The 23694-nt window shown below is 40.2% G+C and overlaps 1 protein-coding gene and 1 pseudogene across 1 annotated transcript in view; one reads left to right on the top strand and one right to left on the bottom strand.

The window, feature by feature from the left end:
* WWC2 (WW and C2 domain containing 2) overlaps positions 1-23694 on the top strand; it is a 129989-nt gene that overhangs the window by 13060 nt on the left and 93235 nt on the right.
* Positions 10552-10650, bottom strand: LOC116660122 (annotated as a pseudogene).

The raw sequence follows: 23694 nt of genomic DNA, 5'->3' as shown, positions 1-23694 counted from the left end.
GTGAATGCTCTGCCTATAAAATAAATTGCTACTATGACCACAACTATCACAGTGAAGGGAAGAAGGCGGCAGAAGTGAATAATCATCCGACACATTGACAAAACATTCCTAAAATACTATTCAAATGAGGAAAGACTGCGGGCGCAGCCGAGTAGCCAAGCGTTGAGTCGTCTGACTGGCTTTACTATTGTGGCCGAAAAGAAGCCGTGTGTGTAGTGGTTTGCATAGAAAACCGATGATTTATCTGAAATTTCCCAACGTTCTGTCTTGAAAAACCTCGCCTCTCGTACTCCCCACACGACACTTTGCCTCCTTACAAGACTTCTTTTGTCCTGATGGTATTTGTTTCTTTGCCCTCCAGCCTGCTGCAGTCTAAATTTTACTGACTCCCGGTGATTGCTTAGACCTGCTGTTTGGTTCTCTTGTATGATTTCTGATTATACGTCTTTGTGCTGTTTAAACTAGCTGTGTTTATCCGAATTAGCGGTGGCAGGAAAGCACACAGGTCGGCCCGTTTGCAGGGGGTCCGGAGCGTCGCCCCGGCCCCGCAGGGGCGGCTGCTGGTGGATTTCCACGAGTCCACTCTGCAGAAGGGCGTTGGGACCTCGCCGGGCTGCGGGAGCCGGCTCGCCCGGTAGGGGCACGAGGGTTGGGAACGGCCGGTTTAGGGATTTCTGGTGATAACGTAATTAATTCTCGCTCTGAGAATACAGGACTCCGGGAAGAGACGCCTTTTGTCCCCATCCTGCATTCTCGCCTCTTCCCAGCTCACTCTGGAGAGCAAGCCCTGAAGCACTAGCCCTTCACACAGTCTGCAGGAAGAAAACCTAACTTTCTTCTTTAAGGTTTCAGGAGAACCCGCGGAGTCCTGCACCTTCAGAGGGGCCCGTCGCCTCCTCACACGCGCACCTCTGGGTAGCCGTCCGTGAACGGAAGACAGAGATTTGTGTTGGAAAACAGTGATTTCTTTTTTGAAACAAAAGTCTTCTCTAATTTTGAAAATTTAAATTGGATTTTTGTATTTTTAAGATGCTAGTTTTAAAAACACAGATACAATGTTAGGATGTTAATTCAAAAAGATACTCTGGGATAAAAGCGAGAACTTAAATGAGCATGTAGTGTTTATTTAAGACGGATATTCGCTTAACTCCTTTAGGAAGGTTTTTGTGTGTAAATCATAGAAAACCCTGTGTCTCATGTGTGAACTTCATTTCCTTTCCATTCTTGTCAATTCTTGTTCCAAGGCCCATACTTAACTCCAGAATTCTTTATTCTGTTATTCATCCATAGTGATAATTATATAGTTCTTAAGCAGTCCATCCAAGGAACTTGAACTTGTTTGTTGATGAATTTTAAAGAAAGTCACAATGGAAATAGAAGTCATCTTAACCTCTGGATTCATCGAGATACCAGAAGTGACGTCCTCGCTATGGAGGTAAAAGTCACCTTTGCAAGTATAAAAAGGATATTTTTACTACTTTAAGATTAAATCCTTCTAAGTTAATTAATAATTTGGGGATTAAGAAAAAACAGGAAAGCTGGTTTCTCTGTTACGTTCTTGAAGAGGAGTATGAAGAGACTTGTTGGAAAACACAAAATTATTTTTGAATTTCCAGGGTCACAAAGTCAACTGCCTTAAGGGATGTGTGTATGTGTATATATAAATTTTATTGAAAAACACCTTTATTCATGTTAAATAATCATGGCATATAGAATGAATTAAATACTGTGACTTGAAAAGGAAAAGGGTGTGCGTACTGAGATGCGAGGATCTCTGCTGTGATTCCGTTTGAGTTACACACACACTCACTCATAAACTCACTCATCCTGACGTTTGTCAGCTAGAATGGTCTTGAACAAGGAAACTTTATTAGTGGCTACTTCTGGGGAGTGAGACTACAAGTTGGGGAAGAAGACTTGTATTTTATATAGTTACTTTGGGGCCACTGTATTATTATTATGTGCTTAATTTACTGTTTATTTAAATAAAAACCTCTTTACAGAGAAAAGTTCAAATATTTCATGTTTATAACGAGAGAGTGTTTGTTAAAATTATGATATCCCTAAATCTTCATTCATGTTTAATATTTTAATTTTACCTTGTCTACATTTTGGGAGAAGTTCTCTTAAATTCCTCTGATATAAGATAGATGGAACAAATAAAACACATTTGAAAAACTTAACATTTTGTGAAGGAAGACAATGAGACTGTTGATACGGGTAATTGTTTGTGATCATTGTTGCCCTAATAGAGAGGCAGAAAATGTCTGTGATCTGTCGGTTGTCAGTGCAAGGAATATTTCTGGTATCTACATCTTTCAGGTTTGCCAGGTAAAGTAATTTAAGCATGATCCAGTTACTTGATTTAGTTACACAATTAGTTGAAAAGTTAAGACGTTTTATGCAGTGACCATCACCTAAACACAAAATACCTTTCTTCTTTTGTTTCAGTGAGAACTGTTCCAAGGCAATTGTTAGCCAACTGTGGTCTGGGGGCCAGAGCCTGCCCATGCCTATTTGTTTTCTTTTTAATGGCCTGTGATCTAACCGTGGATTTTAGATTTTTAAATGATTAAAAAAAAATCAAAAGAAGAAGTGAAAATTCTATACAATTCCAGTTTTAGTGTTCATAATACAGTCGTGCTGGGACACGGCCACGCTCGTGCGTGTACGCTCCGGTGTCTGCCTTCACACCGTAATGGCAGAGCTGGGTAGACAGACAGAGAATGTGGGGAAGTGGGAGCTTTCCTCACTGCTGATAGAAGTGTGTCAGTAATACTACTGAGATAGGGGCTGGCGACGTGTGTCAGATTAAACATTTGCTTTCCTGTAGCCCAAGATTCCATTTAGTATATCCTAGAGAAAGTCTTGCACGGGTGTATGTATGTATGTACAAACAAGTTCATTGTAACATAACTTAAAAAAGCAGAAAATTGGCAATAATCCTGATATCCATCAATAGGGGATTGTATTAAACAACTTTCATGGTTTAGTTATAGAATGGAATGCTATACAGCATTAAAATAAATGAACTAGAATCTTTTTATGTGTATCAACATGGATAAGTCTTGATGATAGTGTTTAGAGAAGCAAAGCAAGTTTCAGAAGTGTATGTATATATATATATATATATATATATATATATATATATATAGACACATATACTATATATCGATACATATACTATATATAGTATAACATCCTAATACCATTATATACATCATAATATATCATAATATATAATTAATATATAGTATAACACGTATGTGTATATATACACACATATACTATATATATATAGTATAACATTCATGTAAATTTTAAAAAACCCACAGAACTAGAGTGTATAACATTTATGGATACATATATAGTCAAGATTTAAAAACAGGAGTGGTCTATCCCTGATACTAGGATTGCCATGTCCTCTGGGAAGGGAAAGATATAAGGGAGTCTGTCCTGAAATGTATCTTTAATTCTTTATGTTTGAAGGCAGGGATGGTAAGATATTATTCCCTAAATCTTAGTGTTGTAGACATGATGTTCATTTGTCTCTTTTTTTTTTTTTTTTGATACATAGTAAATACACATTTTGAATTTTTTCACAAGCCTTTTGACTATGTAGAGAGAGTTTGTCCTTTAAGCTATTAATATAATGAGTTTTATTAATTTCCTAATTTTGAATTTTGGAATAAAGCCCACTTGGTCATTTTTTTAAAACTGGATTGCTGGATTCTCAGCTAGTGTTTTATTTAGGATTTTTATGTTAATATTTGTAAGAGCAGTCTAATTTTCTGATTTTTTTTTCTTCCCCTCTTTTAATGCTCCCTTGATCAGATTTTGGTTCTAATATTATGCTGACTTCCTGAAAAGAATTTGGAAGCTCTGCCTGTTTTCCGTGGAGCAGTTCAACCATCATTGAAATTTTATGTTCCCTGCAGCTTGGTAGCGTTCACATTCATGACTCGTTTGATCTCATACTTTTTCTGGGGGATTAGTTCTTGGATAACTGTTTTGGTAGCTATGTGACTGATTAGATTTTTCCGTCTTCAGGGATCAATTTGGTATTTTTATTTTCCTGGAAAATCATCAGCATTTTTCGATTTATTGGACGAGATAATCCTTTAACATTCTTTTCCTTTCTACTGTATCTCTGGTTGTTTTCCTGTTCTCATTATTGCTTAGTGTATTTGTACTTTGCCATTTTTTTTTCCCTCTCCAGTTTAGGTTACCTAATCACTCAGCTATCTGTGTATTTCTTCTTAAAGTAACCAGCTCTTGACTTTGTTGTTATTAACTATTTTTCCAATTCAGTACTTTTCTGTATTTTTTTACTCCTTCCGTTTTGTTTTTCATTTTTTGTGCTTTCTTGAGATTGCTTAATTTATTTTCACTATTCATTAGTACCAGCAGGGAAAGCTGTGAATATTCTTGTTTTCCCATAAGCTCAAGCACACCTCTTAACTGTCATATTCTTCCATGACTGTCCACGCTCCATCAGACTTGGCATAACAACACATAGGTCTGTTTCTTAGGGTCTTCTTTTCCCTACGAAGGCTATCGTGTCACATAAAACTCCTTAAATACATTTGTGTGCTCTTCTCCTGTGAATCTGTCATTGTCAGTTTAATTTTTTGACCCTGCCGGGAACCCTCAGAGGGTTGAGGAAAACTTTTTTTCTTCCTGTACAGATTACTGATCACCCCTTGAGTTGTATCAAAGCTTCTGAAATATGATTTCATGGTTATTTTGTACTTACTCATCAGCATTCAGTTTTGAATTCCTCTTATGTCAGAATTTAGAATCTATGGTAGCTCAAACTTCTCCACAAAAACTTAGAAATTACTAGACACACTAAATTTTTCTGATGCAATGTGTGGTCAAAGAAGTCATCCCAAGTGCAGGAAATGTCCCTAGTGCTACCCCCCCCCCCCCCCCGCCAAGGTGTTTGGAGATGACATGGGACTATCTGGGCTACTTTTGATTGTGGAAGACGTTGGGAAGGGGAGCGAGGCTGGTCTAGAATCAGTCTTCCCTTCCGTCTCCCTCAAGCCCCGATGGCTCAGGGCTGGAAGCTCTTACCTGAAACAAGGCGTGTGTCCTGGAAGATACAGGTGCATCCTCTGTTTTTGCCAGTTCTATTTTCAAATGACTCACAGTCCCGGGGCACCTTGAAGTCTGCCTTCAGAGGCTGAATTCAGATTATCTGACAGACATTTTTAGCTGTGTGTGGGTGTGCCCTGACAGCTACTCTGCTTTGGTATTGTAGCCATTGAGACACTATTTTCATAACTATTGAAATATTTTAAATAAATTCATTGTTATTTTATAAAAATGAATGCTAAAGGACAATTTGAAAATGCTCATATCAGTGAAAGTGTGATGAATCCTTCCCTTCAGTCAAATGCTCATTTGATGAGACGGTTGTTTGTATGTTCAGTTGTGAAAGAAAATTAAAATTAAAGACATTTTTGTTGGTCTCGCATCATATAATACTGGGCTTGAAATTTTATAGTATTGTCTAGTTTTCTTGCTCCTTCCTGCCCCTACATAATGTTAAGCCTGTTGAAAACTTTTCATACTCAGTCTGCCTTTTTATGAATTTTTTTAATGTCGAAGTAGAAAATTCGGTGCACTTCTTGTTTGAATTTACTCCAGTCTGTAGGTGTGTGTTTGCCTTCAGCTCCAGCAGAACTCACGCTCATTCCCATGCTCCTCCCTCCGAAGGAGGAGAGAGAAGCAGCGTGTCATGTTCTGAGCTGCAGCGGCTTGGGAGGCCTTGAGGACTGCAGTGAATGCATACAGTTGGCACTGTTTGCGTCCAGGGCCAGACTGGGCTGAGGCAAGGCATCTCACAAGATGGGGCCCGGGGTAGAGGTGAGGAGACTCTCATTCTCCTGCGGTGCAGGTGCGGGTTGGCATCGTGCTGCGTGACCCGAGAGTGAATGCCTCCTTTCGTTTTGTGCCCCAGAACCATGGCTTGCGTCACCCTAGTCCCAGCCCTGTCAGTTCCTCCAGCCGTCCACTCTCTTCTAGTTCTGCAGAGACCATCTCTGTGGGCCCGTCCGTCCTCGGAGTACCTGAGTAGCCACCATCTTGTCCATTCGGGTAGTCAGATCACTTTTGTCCACTGTTCACCAGAACTGGTTATTGTTACGGACTGTCTGAGAGATGGTGCTGGTGCTGCGCATCCAGGATTACGTGTTCAGTAGTGGAGGCTTGCTCCTGGGAGCTTGTTCACAAATCTGATCCTCTGGAATCCTATTACGGCAGAGAAGGGTGTCAGGTGCAATGACCCCGATACCCTCCCCAACCCAGCAGGCATCCTGGGGTTCCTCCGAATATACAGTACCTGCCTCAAAATAGGGCATGAAGGTAAATAGGTGATGTTCTTTCTACCTACTCTTGTCATTTTCAAGACAAATTAAACTAGAGGTTCCTTCGGAATAGCAGGGGACCTGTTGGGAGATGAAACAAGCAATTTCCTTAGAACTTTCTAGGATTTACATATTACTGTACTCTTAGCTTTTACATCAAACCTGGTTGCATGAATATGAAAAATAACTGTGATTTGGAAAGTCTTCCGTGGCCTATGTATGCACACACTGGTTTATTTTTATTTACGTGTGACAGTGGGGAAGGAATTGTAAGAAGGAAGCAGAATGCTGTACCAAGATTCTCTGTTATTTCCTGTACTGTAAGATTAGTTGCGTTTTGAATTAGATGCAAGGTTGAATGTGTGTGTATTTTTAGTATTTCAGGTCTTTATTGCTCTAAACTTGGTGGCTCAAATGGGTGCTTACTTGCCTAACACCAGCGGTTGTGTGACTCCACGTTGGACTTCCTTCGTGGTCTGAGAGCGCGTTTCTCTGGCCAGCATCTGTTTCGTTTTTCCAGCTCTCCACTCACCCCACTTGGAATTCTTGTCTCCCTCCCCCTTATAAGCCACGTCTTAAGGATTCGTTAAGAGACAGCTTACGTTTTCAGTCTCCTTAGGTACATCTTTTAATTCTTCATTCTATCCCAGGCACTTAGTATATGGCAGTTGTAGGAATTCCACCCCATTTGTTGAAGACTGGTTCAGGAACGGACACGTGGCCCGTTCAGGCCAGTGAGAGGTGAGGGGAAGTCCACTTGAAGCTGGAAGAAAGCTGGAGAAGGAGACAGTTTTTCTTGCTCTGCTCGGTGCTGTTTGCCTGAAGCTGTGGCCCCTGCCTGCTGCCAGCCTAAGGATGAAGCCAGCACGAGGATGCTGGACTAGGGATGGACAAGGCGAGGTCCTTGGTGCCGTCATTGAGACACTGAAACAGTCAGCCCTGGTGTCCCCAGCCATCCTTGTGTTAGGTGGGGTAATAGATTTTCTTACTGTTTAAACCAGCTTCAGAACAAAAGCTTTCATTTGCAGCAGAAACCTCACTCCTGGCCCTCTCTGTAGTGTTGCGGTTCTGGAATGTAGGCCTTGGAATCTGATGGACCCGAGTTTGACTGCTGGTTCTTCTGTGTACTTGGTATTAACTCTGATCCATTTGGTGCCAACATAACAATATCACTTGATGCTTTTATATTACATAGATGAAGAAAACTGAGGTTGAGAGTAATTGAGCTTGTGAGTGAGCAGGGTCTGAAACAAAATCAGATCTATTTGACCCAGTTTCTTAGAGCCTCATTGTTTATAATGTGAAAAATGGGGATATTCTGCACAATGCCAGCCTCAGAGGATTGTTGGGAGCTGACATGAGATCGTGCAGAGGGCTTCAGCGCAGAGCCTGCCACACCGCCGTCATTCAGTAAGGAGCTGCTGTTGGAGTTACCGTCACAACTGCTGTCATTCCGCCTGTGTGCCCGTCACTTAGCTTGGGTGTCCAGCCTGTTTCAGGCTCTCGAGAAGCGTTTGCTGACTCATGAATGATTCAATGGATACATTTCTCTGGTCCTGTTAATTACAGCATGTAGGCGCACGGAGCCTCATCACGCGTGCTTTTCATCTGCTTCACGAAGACGTCTGGCCTTTCCGGTGACGTTACCTTCATGTTCCTCAAGGGCAGGGAGTAAAGCTTACCTTTTTAAATTCTCTTTACCATCTGGCTCAGTGGTGGGCATTTGAAGTTTTTTAAAAATTAAGAAATGTTTTTCAAGAAGCTTCTGTTTGGAATAGTTGGTAACTTTAATTCATTTTCTTAGGAATTGGAAGTTTTTTGCAAACTATCCCAGTGTGGCCGGTTTTTTGGGCCAGATTAATAGATTGAAGAGAACTTATTTATGGATCATTTCTCAAGTTCCCGTTTGCCTTCTATAGCACTTCATGTCCGAGAAACTGAAAACATTCTTCACAAACATTTCTTTTATTTTTCAGATTCTCACTGAGGCATGAAAAGAATTATGGTGCCTCCATCTCATGAGTTTGTAACACTTTTTGTTTCTTGAGAGACACCTGAATCAGAATTCTAGTATGAATTTCTGACTTCTGGCTTATTCTTTTCTCATTCACCACCCCATATGTTCTCTCAGAAACTGTACATGTGTATTTCTTCTCAAGACAGAACACAAAAACCTTGGACATTCCATTTTGTCTGCTCTCTGCACACGAAGGTCACAGTTCAGGTGCACGGAGACCGTGTAGGGCCAGATTAAGACAAATGTGGTTGGAAAAGCCCAGTCTTTTATGCTTCTGGGTTTTATAAAATGCCTAGATAGCCTATTTCTGTGTGAAGAATGGGAAAATATTCATAATTTTTCTTCTAGACTTTTTTAAAAAAGGGATTATTTTATACATGTAACCTTCAGATCACTTTAATGTGTTCAAGACTAGACTCACCACCTTTGCTTTGTAACCAGTTCTTGCTTCCAGGGACTGATTGGTAAGATGTTAGGTGTGAAGCAAAAGATGACTTCTGGCTGACTTTCCTAGACACAGTGGCCTGGGCTAAGCCTGGAATGGTTACAGGGAGTGAGGATATTGGAAGTATCAGAGGCTGATCATTCTGGAATATTCCATCACAGAGTGTGGTCTGTATGATTCACATATAAAATGATAAATAAACCCATAAAACTGTCTTTTTTTAAAAATTGAAGTATAGTTGACTTACAGTATTATATTAGTTTCAGGTGTATAACAGTGATTTGATAATTTTATACATTACGTACCATACAAAGTTATTATGATGTTACTGGCTGTATTCCCGGTGCCGTACGTTACATCCCTGTGACTTATTTTACAACTGGTATTTTGTACCTCTTAATCCCCTTTACCTATTTCAGCCATCCCCCCACCCCCTCCCCTCTGGCAACCACTGGTCTGTTCTGTGTATCTGGGAGTGTTTCTGTTATACTTGTTTGTTTGTTTTGTTTTTAGAATTCGTATATGAAGTGAAAACATACAGCATTTATCTTTTTCTCTCTGACTTATTTCACTAAGCGTAATACCCTCCAGGTCCATCCATGTTGTTGCAAATGGCAAGATTTCACTTTTTTGATGGCTGAATTATTTACATATGTGTACATATCACGTGTTCTTTATCCATCCATCCATCCATCAGGGGGCCCTTAGGCTGCTTCCCTGTCCTGTCTATTGTAAACAACGGTGCAGTGAACACTGGGGCACAGCTATCTTTTCAAATTAGTGTTTTTGTTTTCTTCAGATAAATACCCAGGAGTGGAATTGCTGGATCATATGCTAGTTCTGTTTTTAACTTTTTGAGGAACCTTTGTACTGTTTTCCATAGTGGCTGCCCCAATTTACATTCCCACCAGAAGTGCACTAGGGTTCCTTTTTCTCTCCATCCTCTCCAGTACATTGTTTCTTGTCCTTTTGATGATAGCCATCCTGGCAGGTGAGGTGATCTCTCATTGTGGTTTTGATTTGTATTTGCTTGACGATTAGTGATGTTGAGCATCTTTTCATGTACCTATTGGCCATCTGTGTGTCTTCTTTGGAAAATGCCTGTTCAGGTCTTCTGCCCACTTTTGATCAGATTGGTTTTTTTTAATCTTGATTTGTGTAAATTCTTAACATATTTTGGATATTAACCCCTCAGACCTATCATTTGCAAGTAACTTCTCCCATTCAGTGGTTGCCTTTTCATTTTGTTGATGGTTTCCCTTGCTGTGCAAACACTTTTTAGTTTGATGTGGTCCCATGTATTCATTTTTGCTTTTCTTGCCCTTGTCTGAGGAGACAGATCGAAAAAAATAATTGCTAAGACCCGTTTCAGAGAGCACACTGCCTATATTTCCTTCTAGGAGCTTTACCGTTTCAGGTTTTATATTTAAGTGTTTAATCCATTTTGAGTTTATTTTTTTGGATAGTGTGAGAAAATAGTCTAGTTTCATTCTTTTCCATGTAGCTGGCCAGTTTTCCCAACACCTCTTATTGAAGAGACTGTCTCTTCCTGGTTGTTATATTCTTGCGCCCTTTTCCACAGAGTAATATGTACCTGGGCTTATTTCTGGGCTTTCTATTCTGTTCCGTTGATCTTTGTGTCTGTTTTTGTGCCAGTACCATACTGTTTTGATTATGATTGTTTTGTGGTATAATTTGAAGTCAGGAAGCATAATACCTCCAGCTTTGTTCCTCTTTCTCAAGATTGCTTGGCTATTTTCAGAGGAACTTCTCTAGTAACGAACTATAGAAATAATCCCCAGAAGTATATCCTTAAACACATAAAATCTTCTGGAAACGCACACACACAATGTGAAACCCAAGGAGCAGTGAAAGAATAGTGTAAATGCAGGTTGCCTAAGGAGACTTTTGAGGGTTGATAGCCAGCCTCCTGGGCACAGAGGCTAGTCTAGATTAATCAAGATTGGAAATCCTGGTTTTTCCTTGGAAGTTGCTAAAACCAGGCTGAGATTTAATTTGCAGGGGAAAAAAAGAGCAGACAGAAAGCTGCCTTCTGTTTCTTAGTGGAAGCTGGCTTATTGTTTGTCTGTCTGACTTTTGGTAACATTTCCCAGTTCCTGTGGAACCCAATATGGGAAAATGTTTTTATGCTACATTTGCTTTTTTATAGTCATATCTGAGATTTTTCTCCCTTACTGTAGGCTCCAACTGAAGTATGATATCATCCTGTAACAGGAGGAACCTGGAGATACAGGGGTGGTGGAAATACAGGTTTTGCTTTTGAAATACCTTTAACAAAGGTATTTGAATTTCTAAATGTGGCCAAGAAATGAAGTTTCCTCCTCCATTAAAGTTGTCATGTGTAATCGTTGTATGGCATCTGAATCCGAGCCAAAATGTTATATTTTCAATGCCCTGGTAACAAATTAGCTTTTTTTTTTTTTTTTTTTTTTTCTTTCAAAAGCCCTAAGGAAATTGTCACATATTATGGGAAGCTTCCCAGAGAGCGGTGTAAGGGAACTCTGCCTTCTGGAATCTTTACACTAAGGTAGCAGGTGTGAGGGTTGTAGTAGAGGCTGTTGACGACTGCACATACTCACGAGGCACCTCAAGGGTTGTATCTTAGTGTACTTGAAAGTCATGAAGAAGGTATCACTGATTTCATTGATCACAGAGAGACAGACATCTTGTCAATACCTGTTAGCTGAAATTTCCAGCATGTCTTCTGGAGTTAGCACTTTTTCTAGGAACACAAGAAACAAATGAAATTGAAGACATACAGTCTTCAACTTAAATCATGTTTTCAGCTGACTTAAGGTATCATTGGCCCCTAACCTGTCATCCTCCCTACCCCTTCCATTACCGCAGGTGCTGCCGTAAGGCTTATCATTGTTGACGTCAGCCTTAATTTGGCTGAGGTCGTGTCTGTCAGAGGTGTTTCGTTTTGTTTTGCTTTGTTTTAATTGTGAAGTTACTTTTCCCCCTTTTCCATACTGTCCTCTTGGGAAGGAAGTCACAATGTACAGCCCACACTTAAGGAGTAATGCACTACCTCCTTGAGGGTACAGTATGTACATAAATTAAAACAGTATTTTTATAAGCTAGCAGTGGATAATTTGAAACCAAAATTAAAACAGTGCCATTACAGTAGCTTCAAAAAAATGAAATATTTAGATAAAACCTAAAGTACACAAAACTGTAGTCTTCAAAGTGCCTGCAACACCAATGAAAGAAATCAAGAAATACCTAAATGAGTGGAGAGATATATTCATAGATTGGAGTACTAAACACAGTAAGGATGTCAGTTCTTCCCAAATTGATTTAACTCAGTCCCAATAGAAATTTCAGTAGGGTTTTTTGTAGATATAGGCAAGCTGATTCTAAAATTCATATGAAAAGGTAAGTGAGTTAGAAAAGAGAAAAGAATTTTGAGAAAGAATGAAGTTGGAGGAAACGCACTATCCAGCTATAAGACTTGCTGTGAAGCTCTAGCGCTGGTATTAGCCAGGTTTCTCCAGGGGAACAGAACCAATAGCAGATATATTGAAAGAGCTGGCACGAGCAGTTGTGGAGGCTGGCCAGTCCAGTCTGCAGGGTGAGCCAGCAGGAAGAGTTGAGGTTGCAGCTTGAGTCTGAAGGCAGTGTACAGACAGAATTCCCTCTTCCTTGGGGGAACATCAATCTTTTTTCTTTTAAGGCCTTCAGCTGATTAGAAGAGGCCCACCCATTATGGAGAGTAATCTGCTTTTCTCAAAATCTGCTGATTTAAATGTTCATCTCTTCTAGGAAGCAGTTTCACAGCAACATTTAGACTCTGACCAAATATCTGGGTACTGTATCCTGACCAAGCTGACACATGAAGTTAACCATGAAGTAATTAAGATAGTGCAATATTTTCACACTTACAGCTGTAAGCTGTTTTGAGTTTATTTCTATGTAGAATGTAAAGTTTACACAGGGTTTTTTCCTCTTTTTTTGCATATAGCTGTTCAGTTGTTTCAATAAATACTATTTGTTGGAAAAAGCATCCTTTCTTCAATAAACTGCATTTAAGCCTTTTTCAAAAATCAATTGTCCATATTTGTGTGGATCCTCTGTTATATCCAACTGATCTATACATTTACCCTTCACAAATACCACACTGTCGTAATTACTTCTTGGTTAATTTTACATGTCAACTTGGCTAAGCCACAGTAACTAGATGTTTGATCAAACGTGAGTCTAAATGTTGCTATGAGAGTACTGTGGCACTTGTATCTGCTGAACACCGCTCAGCAGGGAATATGATGGCAACAGCCTGGATGAATCTCCATCATGCTTAGTGAAAGACTTCTGTCTCAGAAGGTTCCGTACTGTGTAATTCCATTTATGTGACATCCTTAAAAAAACTTTGTCTTAAATATTATCATTTTACAACAAATCTCAATAGTTGGTTGGAAAAGTCTCTTAGATTATTTATATGAAGACATTGATAACATTTGCAAACAATGACACTTTTGTTCTTCCTTGCTTATCCTTAATCCTTTTATGTCTTTTTCCTGCCATACAGTACTAGCTTGGACTTACAGTGTTGAAGTAGTAATAATGGACATCTTTGTTTTGTTCCAAATCCTACAGGAAATGCTTTCAATGTAAATAGGTGTTTTGTGGACACCTTTATCAGGTTAAGGAAGTTCCCTAATGTTCCTAGCATGCTAAGAGTTTTTGTTGGTTTTTTTTAATGATGTTGAATTTTATCAAAAGATTTTCTGTTCTTTTGAGATAATCAAGTAAGTTTTCTTCTGTGAATGGCAAAAGTTACATTAAATACATTAATTGATGTTTTCATGTTACACTGACCTTGCATTCTTGGGATAAACTCAAGTTGGTTATGAGTTATTCTTATCCTTAATTGTCAGAGTTCTATTTTCAAACTTAAAATGCCATTTATGTAACACACACCCCTATTTCAAGGATATTAATTTTTTTAAGTGGCAAATGATGATTATAAAGTGTCTTAGATGGTAAAATGTATTTTGGTTTCGGAGATTTTAAAATGTTTTAGCATGTATGTCTTGATGCTCTGTTATTTTGCATTTTATCTTCCTAAGTAAACTTGACCTACAATTGTCCTTTGTCATTCTTTTCTTGTCAGATTTCTGTATTAAGGTTAGATTCCATGACAAGATGAGTTGAGGAATGTGCCCACTTCTCTTTTACTATTGAGTACTTGCTGTAATACCAACCTTATTTTGTTCTTGACTGTTTGGGTGAACAAGCCTATAAAATCATATGGGTGTGGCATTTTAACTACTGATATAATTTCTTTAATGCGTGTTGAAAGAATCCAAGTTTTCTATTTCTTTTTGATTCAGTTCTTTTGAGTTTCACTTTTCAGGAATTTGTTCATGTCACTCATATGTCCAAATCAGTTAGCACAAAGTGATTCGTAAGAAATTATGTTTAATCTAGGTGGTACCTCTGTACTTGTGTTTCCTCTCCATTTCTGCTGTCTGTTGTCTATTTGTATTTTCATTTTTTTCCTTTTTCTCTTTTTGTAAGAGGTTAGTCAATTTGACTTTTTTTTTTAAAGAAATGTTTTGACCTTGAGATTATTCATCCTCTTTATCATTTGCTTTTTGTTTTATTATTTTCTGCGCTTATTATTTCCATTCTTCTACTTTGGGTTGATTCTACTGATTTTTTAAAAAACTTCTTAAAAGCGATACTTAAAGTTTTGGTCTTTTCTCTTTAAAAATTGTACTTACTAGGTAGTAAATCTAACTACATGGTGCTTTATTTGAATTTCGTACGTTTTTACCTGAAGGTGTTCTTTATCATTCCGTTTTACATATTTTGTCATTTTTAGCTATTTTATTTTTTTACCCATAAATAAGATTTGCCATTGATTTTGATTTCTGATGCAACTGAATCGGGGGTCAGAGAATGCGTATGTATGTTGCCATTTTAGTGAATTTTACACGTGTGCTTGAAAATAATGTGAATTCTATGGGCAGTTGCTGCACTCATTCTTCCCTGCACAAGACTTGAGACACTGCTTGGAGGGGGGAGAGGCCACTGCTGCCAACAGAGAGAAAGAGCAAAGTAGACTTGCCTCATTGTTATCAGTGGACGGTGTTGACTCACAGAGGAGTCAGAAATGTGAACCATTTCCTCAGCACTTCTCAACACTGTCAGGAATATATTGGGATAGCAGCTATTTTTAGTGTACACAAAGAAGCATTCTTTTTAATAAGCAGATAGAATTATAGTTTTACTGCTAGATGACTGATGAGACCTTACAAGAACAGCACTGGAAAGGAAAAATAAATTGCTTTCTTGACTTATGCATACTTTTGCTTTCTTTGCTCCTATTATAGTGTGACATTAGTAATAAAAGCAATAACCTTTGCAGAGTTTTCATTCGCTGAGTTGAGAGCCAGACCCTGGAGTCAGACTGCCTGCTTTCGAATCTTGGCTCCTCCACTTGAAACTGTGTGACCTTTCCGTGGTTCAGGCTCCCGAAGTGGGGGCACCGGTTGTACACACTGCATCGTGTTATTTTGGGAGTAAAATGGCAGGATCCTGCTCCTGATAACAGGAGCCAGTGTTACATGGCATTTGCTTTGTGAAACATACTGCTCTAAACTTTTACCATGGGTCAGTTTAATTTTCACAAAAGCCTATGAGGTGTGTTATTGGTGTCCCCATATTTAGATTGACGGAAGCTTATAAAGACATAGAGAAAAAACCTTTCCAGAACTACTGACTTGTGTTACTGAAGGGGGGATCTCTGCATGAGGAAGAGACAGGTCTGTGGGGAGCCACGTGGGGAGGATTTACCAGGGGGAGAGGGGTGGGTTTTGAAGGGTTTCAAGGCTGTTAAGCATCGCCATCTGCAAACACAGGCGCAGTGGGGTAAAGGCTTTACCACGCGTGAGTTTGAAGGGCACAGTGCGGTCTACCGCGCACCCCCCCCCCCATCTCCTAGGAGCAAGTAGGGCGTCCTGTGTGCCTGCATAAGTTCTCCAGTACCTTCTAGTGAGAGTCTGTGTATAAAAAAAAAAAAAGTTACACCAGAGGGACTGGGCTCACACTTGTGTCGCCAGAAGGTGCATCGCGAAGTGCCTGGCACTTCTGCGGGCAGCGCGGCGGTGCGTGCAGGTGCATCAGGCGGCCGGCGGCGTTGCTGGGGAGACCCGGGGGCGCGTCTTCCCTCACTGGGCGGAGTGTGTCATTACGGAGGCGCACAGACCGTATCTTGGGAGGCTCATGCGATAGGTTTCTGAATAAATAGACACAGCCTAGGAGTCATTCAGTTCACAAATATTTGATTCTCCTGCTGTACGCCAGGCACTATTGGTGGCCTGCGATAATGTGTGAAGAGCATGGCGGAACCTTCCCGAGCGCGCATGCGCGGGATTGGAGGGATGCGCTTGGCGAGCAGTGCGCTGCGTGGCGCAGTGTGCTGCGTGGCGCAGTGTGCGTGCTGTGGAGTACGAGGGGCAGGGCCCTGGGCGGGCAGCAGTCGTGATGGGGTGGGGTGCTATGTTGGAACAGCGGTAGGAACGTCAGGGCAAGAGCCAGGGACAGAGGAGACACACTATGAGGTACAGAGGCTCACTGCTGGTTGGAATATTCTTGTGTAAGGGTGACACCCCAGGTTCTGGGAGTCACGTTGCCTGGAAATGCTTGCATGTTCAGTATTGCTATTATTAATGTGATTATGGTGAAGATAAAACTGTACCAAGCAAAACTTTTTCTACTCAAATGTACTTTTTTTGTTGGAAGCTAAGTTGTTAGCAGGATTAGCATGCCACCACCCCCTTCTTTTAAAATCAAGATGACGCTAAATTTTCTGAGTCAGTCCCCGGTTCGTGGACACTGATAGAGTAATGCTGTGTTTCTCTGAGCTTTCCACCAAGTACCTCAATGCAAAGATTGAACGCAGAAGAATGAGTGTGTATGTGTGTGTGTGCGCGCGTGCGCGCATGTGTACAGGTCTTTTCGTGAAGGGAACATTTTTTTGTAGTCTCTTTTCTTCTCCTAAAGATTCATGCCAATTTTGTGTTCTTCTAATAGTACATTTGTGCCTATTTTAATACTGAAATACGTTTTAAATGCCGTGCCTGTGTAGTGGATTTGAATGCCCTCGCCCCCAGGCACACTCCCTGGCTGCCCCAGCCTGAGAAGCCCTGGAATAGAGCCACGGGGTGTGTGTCCTGGCACGCGTTCAGCTGCGGGCTAATGTTACCCGAGGGTATCAGGGCGTGGGCTGGGTGGTTTACTGTTAGTATCCTGTAAAGTGAAACACAAGAATGTTCAACTTCCTTCCATAAATTATATATGAAGTAAAAACGAAGAAAATGCAGCTTTCTTCCCAGAGTGAGCAATCTAAAGTGGAGCGTAAGGAACGGCAGTCCCCTGTCAGGAATGAACAATGGAACTCAGCGAGGCGCTCTCAGAAGAGAACGGCCAGATAGAAGAGGCAGCAACAAGCATTTCCCCCAAGTCACTTTTTATTTGGCTTTGGAATTCATAATGCACCACACACTTTTACAGGATGGTTTTATTTTTAGGTTACGTTTTATTGAATTAGGAACTTTGCAGTCTCTGAATATCTGTTAAGAGTGGGCGTAGGGGACTCAGGCACTGCGCCAGGGCCACCCCACTCTTGCCTAGCATTCTGCTGAGGGCTCTGCTGCCTCAGAGTCATTCCCAAAACTGTGCTCCGGGAGGTCATTACTACTTGACCAGAGTTGCCGCAGGAGGAGACTCATCTGCCCTCTCTGTCATGTTCAGTGTACCCGGGCCTCTTTGGATGGTTGGGAACCAGCTCTGAAGTCGTGGACTCTGATGCTCATTCTTTTAGTTTTATGTTTTTAATAGTCTACAAACATTTTTAGGTAAGAATTATGTTAAGTTCTATTTCTAGAATATTAAGGTGGAATATAATGGAAGTTTTTAATAAAATTGAAACTGCTATGTATTTTAGGTTGTCATGAATTTGTATGGCACTGCTGTTCGTCGTGTGTACTCTTTCTTAACAGAAGGGCCAAATTACTAGTGGCTATGACGTTAAGATAATGGATTCAGAGACACAAAGGAGGAAATAATAATGAACTGTTTTCCAGCATCTTTTGCAAGCACTCGTATTTCAGAATCCTGTGTAGATATGCCATTTGCTCACCTTCAGAACTTCTCCTGGATAGTACGTTTCCCTAGTTTGAGTTACCTAGTGTTTACGAGAGCAGTGCTGTAACCCCTGAGCTACGGAGCCAAGTTACCTAGTATTTAAAAAGTAACAAAGTAAAGTTTCTTTTTAATCGTTAGTTAATTGACTTCATTAGTTTGGTTTTTAGGAATTTCATTAGTCTGAAGCTTTTCCTCTGGTTTGCGTACATGTGTTTAAGTGGCTGCAGAAGGTAACTTGATAAGGTAATAGTTTGATGAACTGTCACTGTTTTGACTTGAATAATCATTATTTACTGTGAAACCTTAGTTTTTTAATTTAGTATCCTGTTTGGAATTTCAATTGCAAATTAAGAAAATGTTCGAATTTAGAGAGTGTCTTACTAGGAGATTAGTATTGAAATGTACCAGGGCAAAGAAGCCTGCTCAGTGTTAATTTCATGATCTTGGAGCCTTGCTAAATCATTCTTTGGAAGGTTAAAATTAATATTTGAAAGCAATAATTAAGGCCATGGCTGCCAGGACTAATTGAAATTTTTGTAGAGAGAAAATATATGATCCCAGATGTCATGACCCATTGATGCTACGTCTTACTAATAAGAGGTTATTCCGGTTTCAGTTGTTTTCTTACTGTTTATAACAGGACAAGATTTGTTTAATGATGTTCATTGTACATGGAATGCTATTCATTGTAAACACATTACATTGTAATTAGAAGATGATATGCAAACAAACATTATTTTTTAATGTTGGGAAGAAGTGTCACCTCAGCAGTATCTAGGGCATTCTTGAAGCTGCTGTGCTTTCCTTGTATTCTAAGGACTGTTTGGATTTGGGTTTTATTTAGCAGGTGAAATCTGACAAATCACAACTCAAGGAAGGATGGCCATCGACAAGAAAGAGTGCTCATAGAACTCTCTGTGCTCCTTTAGATTTAGTCTCCATAGATGGAGAGACGGTCTGATGAGTTCAGCCCCGCGGTTGAGAAGCAGCGTGGCCTGGTGGTTGAGAGTGTGGTTTTCATTCTGGCACTGCAGATGCTGCCTGTGCAGCCCTGCGCTAAGCTTCTCTGCCTGCTTCCCCATTGGGTTGTTTTAGGGATTGGATGTGTGTTATTTAGAAAACATTTAGGATCACAACTGCCTCAAAGTAAGTGAATATAAGTAACTTTTACATAAATAAAGAAAATTTCGGGCAATATTTATTTTAAGCTATTTGGAAGCATACCTGTCAAGCATGTTTTCTTTTATTGTTGTTGAAAAGATGACAGATCAGCAGTATTAAAGAAGAACTTAAAAAGAATTATCCATATGCCTAATATTTTAAAATAATGTTTGTATATTATCTTCTAAGTGTAGTTTACTTGAACACATATTTTAAATTACTAAAAATCATGATGTGTGTAGCAATCACTGTGGGCAACCGAATGTCAATGGCCCGTCCTGGTCACACCCTCACTAGAGAGCGGCTTGGTCCCCACCGCAGCCACGTGGGAGGGGAAGGGGCATCTTCCCTCACTCAGAGAGAAGGCGTGCCATGCAGCTGAACCGACAGAAATCCACTACAGTGCATAGTGGGCCTTCTCATACCCACCTCTCATGTGGATGCTCTTTTTCATCCAGAAGTATTTGTTCATTAAATAGGTAGAATAGGTAATGACAGTCATGTGCCTCATACTGCAAAGACTGCCTCTCCCTGAGCTGAGACAGTGACGTGGCAGGAAGCACCTCAGACTGAAGGGCCGCGGGAAGTGGAGTCTCGCCGCCCAGGCTGAGCCGTGTGACCTTGGACAGGCTCCCTCACCGGGAAAATAAAGCATCAGATTAGTTGATGTTCTTTTTTCCAAATCCCTGAACTTATCCTGCTATGGAATTGCTTTTTTGGTATTTTTGTCTTGACACAGATTGGGTATCAAGATACGTATTTTTAAGTTCTGCTGCTTTCCCCCTCATCCTGTAGTTTATAACAGTGTCTGAACAGAGTAAGTAAAGAAATGATGCTTAAAGAAATGATCTCCAAAAAGAGGAAATGCATGTGTCCAGTTTTTTTTTTTAAAGTGAAAAAATATTTAACTTCTTTAGTAATTAAAAATACATAAGGAAGAAAAGCAATTTCCCCCTTTGAAACTGACAAAACCTTAAGATTATCACTACTTGGTGCTGGACTAAAGCAGGGGATAAGCCTTCTCATGGAGCAGTAGTGAGACTGCAAACTGTGTGGAAACAGTTTTCTGATCTGAATTTAAAATGTAACCTTAGATCCTCATTTTCCCATTATCATTAAATGCTCTTCTGTTACATCTTGATTTTCCTGTATGGTTTATGGGACATGTCTGTCTTCTCTTCTCCTGGTTGAGTACTTACTCTGACTTCACTGTCAGAGATACGCGCAGTTCCCCAGGTTTTGCGTACCGGGTCCTGGAAATACGGGTGATGGAATGTCTTCCCTGTCTGGCTGAGGCTGTCAGTCCAGGCCAGTAACTGATTGGATGTACATCTCTGGCAAGAGTCCATCATAACTGTTGTTTCACGTATTTATTTGCAAGAGTGTTGCTCCTGTTGTCTCGGCTTGAAACAGAGTGGGTGAAAAGATATAAACTGAAACACGCTGCCGGCAGGACACTGGCAACCTGTCCGCTTAAAGGGTTTGGATGAGCACTGTCTGCTGCTGGGGCTGGGAAACGGGGATGTGGGGGTGGACTCGGTTATGGGAACAAGAACGGCTCCAGTTTGTAAAACCTTCCTCAGTTGATTTGTCAATTCCAAGTAAAGCCTTGAAAGGGAGAAGTAGGGAATTTAGAGTTCTTGGGGGTTCTTCCACGCCCCAAGCACTGTGGGTTGGCAGAATGATGCTTTTTCTGGGATGGGATGGGAAGGATCACATGGGATCTGAGTGGGCCCAGGCCAGCCTGCTCCAGAGGGTGTTGTGCAGCCTGGGTGGACACCAGGCCCTTCGAGATGTCTGTCTGTGCAGCAGGGTGGTGCCGGCGGTGGTGATGTGACAGTCACCACACTGTCAGCGGGAGAGGACTGTCAGGAGGGGTAGCAACCAGCTGGGGCCTGGGAAGCGAGCCAGTGAGGTCTAAGTTGAGTCTACATAGCTGGGCAGTCAAGGGAGCTGAGTGACAAACAGGGAGGGAGAGACGGAAGGCAGGAGCAGGAAACGGGATAAGGAACCGGGTGAGGATGCTGCCTCTCCGTGCTTTGTGTTTTTAGAACAGTAGTTCTCAAACTTTAATGTTCTTAAGAAACACCTGGAAAGCTTATTAAAGTGCAGTTTCCTGGGCTTGTCCCCGGAGACGGTGACTTGTCAGGTTGGGTCGGGGGCTGTGCCATGAATCTGCAGGCAGTGTCCGTGCTGCTGGTCGTGGGACCACAATTGAAGAATAACTACTCTAGATCTGGAATGTATCACAAGCAAACTTTTTTTTTAATCCCTCCACTCTCAACGTTTCTGAGGAGAAAAGAGAAAGAAATAGGAACTTTTGAGTTCTTACTCTTTCTCAGATGCTTGTATGTATGAATAGCATCATTTAATTCTCACACTAGTAAAGTAATCTAATCTAGTCTATCTTCTGTGAGGCTATGGAGGCTCAGAGAGACTAAGTAACTTGCCCAAAGCCACACAGCTAGTCTGTGTTATGACTGGTTTTCTGAGTTAAAGCCAGATCCTTGTTAAAACTCATATTATTCTCCTTACAAGTAACTGCAGGGCAGGGTAAAGTTCTGGGCAGCGGAGGGAGCCTTCACGTCTGTGATAAGGAGCAGACCCTCAGATTCCTGGTGTAGCTGTGGATTCCTGCATTCCCCAGGACCTAAAATGTGGTGGTTGTAGCAGGTAGACCTCAGAGATTTTTTAATTGGTAAAGCCTCTTCAACTTTTTGCTTAGAAATGTTGTAAAAAGATGATAATGAAAATTTTTAAGTTTAAGATACAGAAATTTCTAGCGAGTTTTTGTTTAGTATTTTGGTCAAAGCTTGTTGTGAGAGACCTTGAATGATTTTAAAACAAAAGATTGTCTGAACAATTTATTTCTTTTAAGTCCTGTTTTCCGAAACATCATAAACACAAAGCATACCAAGGCAAATAGAAGAACTGTAAGGTGAAATATGTTTTTCCCTGGTAGGGTGTATATTTGCACGTGTTAATATATTTCATTCTGTGTCATTGTTCAATATGAATGGGAATAGCCTTTATAAAATAAATACTTAGAATGGTCCTACTGGATAATCCTTTTGTTTTGAGTAGTTTAAAAAAAATAGGTTATAAGAAATTTTAGAACTCTGTGGAATTATAGCTCTGCAGTTAGCTGATCTGACTAAAACTCCCCTTAAACTCTGGTTTACCTCCCTGAGTATGAAAGATGGATGTAGCATGTGAGGCTGTGGCTGTCGAAGAGCTTCTCCATCTTAAAAAGAGTTTAAAGTTATCACACAGGCTCACAGAGGTCAAAGTGTCCGTTTTTTTAAAAAGATTTTAAAAACAAAATAATTTCAAAAGTTATATTTGAAAGTAACTATGTTTGTATAAGCTATCCATGTAAATTAGGATCTAGAACTGAAATATATTAATGCAGTTGTTTTCCTCAGAGTTTCAGAAAAAAAAAATGGGAATGGAGAGGTAGTGCTTGTCCCCTGAACTCTGGAAACCATCAGTGTAGTTTGGATTTCCTCGTGTGGAGAGGAGAAAGTTATCCGTTCTTGTTTCTTTTTTAAGAAAGAAAAGGATTTAACATTTATTTCTTGTAGGTATGCTGTTTTGTGTGTATTATGTATTTCTGTCTTCAAAATAATTTGACCTTTTGATGTTATTTACAAAGTTCAGAGAGGTTAAGGACCTTCCCTAAGATCAGAGAGCTGGAGAATGGACCAGCTGTGATTCAGGCAATGCTTCAAAGCCTGGACATGGTGCTCTGTGCTTCACCACCTCTCAGGAAAAGGAATAGAAAGATGGAGTCATATACCAGGTATTTTTTCATGGTAACCCAGCTAAAATGTTCTATTCCATTTGAGTTTATCTCATTTTGGTTTTAAAAGACACTACAGTTCATATTTAAACATTTCAAACATGTGCTTATTTTAAAATGATCATTGTCATTAAAGAAAAAATATCCATACTGTATTAATGTTATTTTGATTAAACTAAAATTTTAAAAATCAGTTTTTAATAGTTATTATTGCCTACAAATACTTACAACTAATGAGCTTGCTATTTTAATAGTAACAGGAAGCTTTTAAAAACAAACAAAAAATCCAAATTATCATTTAATGTTGTTTAAGTTAGACTGCATTCTAAAAATTAACCAAAAGTAAAATATTATACTTTTTGGTGAATTCTTAGAATGCATTTATTTGATCTTTTTTTATACATTTGTATTTGTATAATGGTTAAAAGTATGGACTGGAGATTGTGTGCATTTGAATCCTGACTCTGCCCCTCTCTGGCTGTGTGATTTGGGGCAAGTTACTTAACCTCCCTGGGCCTCAGTTTCCTCCTCAGTTAGGTCATAGGAGTACCTAACTCAAAGGTTTGTTAATGAAGGGTAAGTGTTTAGATACCTGCTATTACGTTGAATTGTGAAGACTATATATTTGAATTATGTGCCATTCCTGAAGCTTCTGGTCCCCAGGGTATTTTTTTTTTTAATCAAAATGGTCAGCTACTTTTGCTATAGTCTCACTGTTCTG

This window comes from Camelus ferus, chromosome 26, assembly GCF_009834535.1.
Source record: "Camelus ferus isolate YT-003-E chromosome 26, BCGSAC_Cfer_1.0, whole genome shotgun sequence".
Classification (NCBI taxonomy): Eukaryota; Metazoa; Chordata; class Mammalia; order Artiodactyla; family Camelidae; genus Camelus; species Camelus ferus.
The sequence above is the reverse complement of the archived record's forward strand: the minus strand, read 5'-3'. Positions and strand labels throughout refer to the sequence as shown.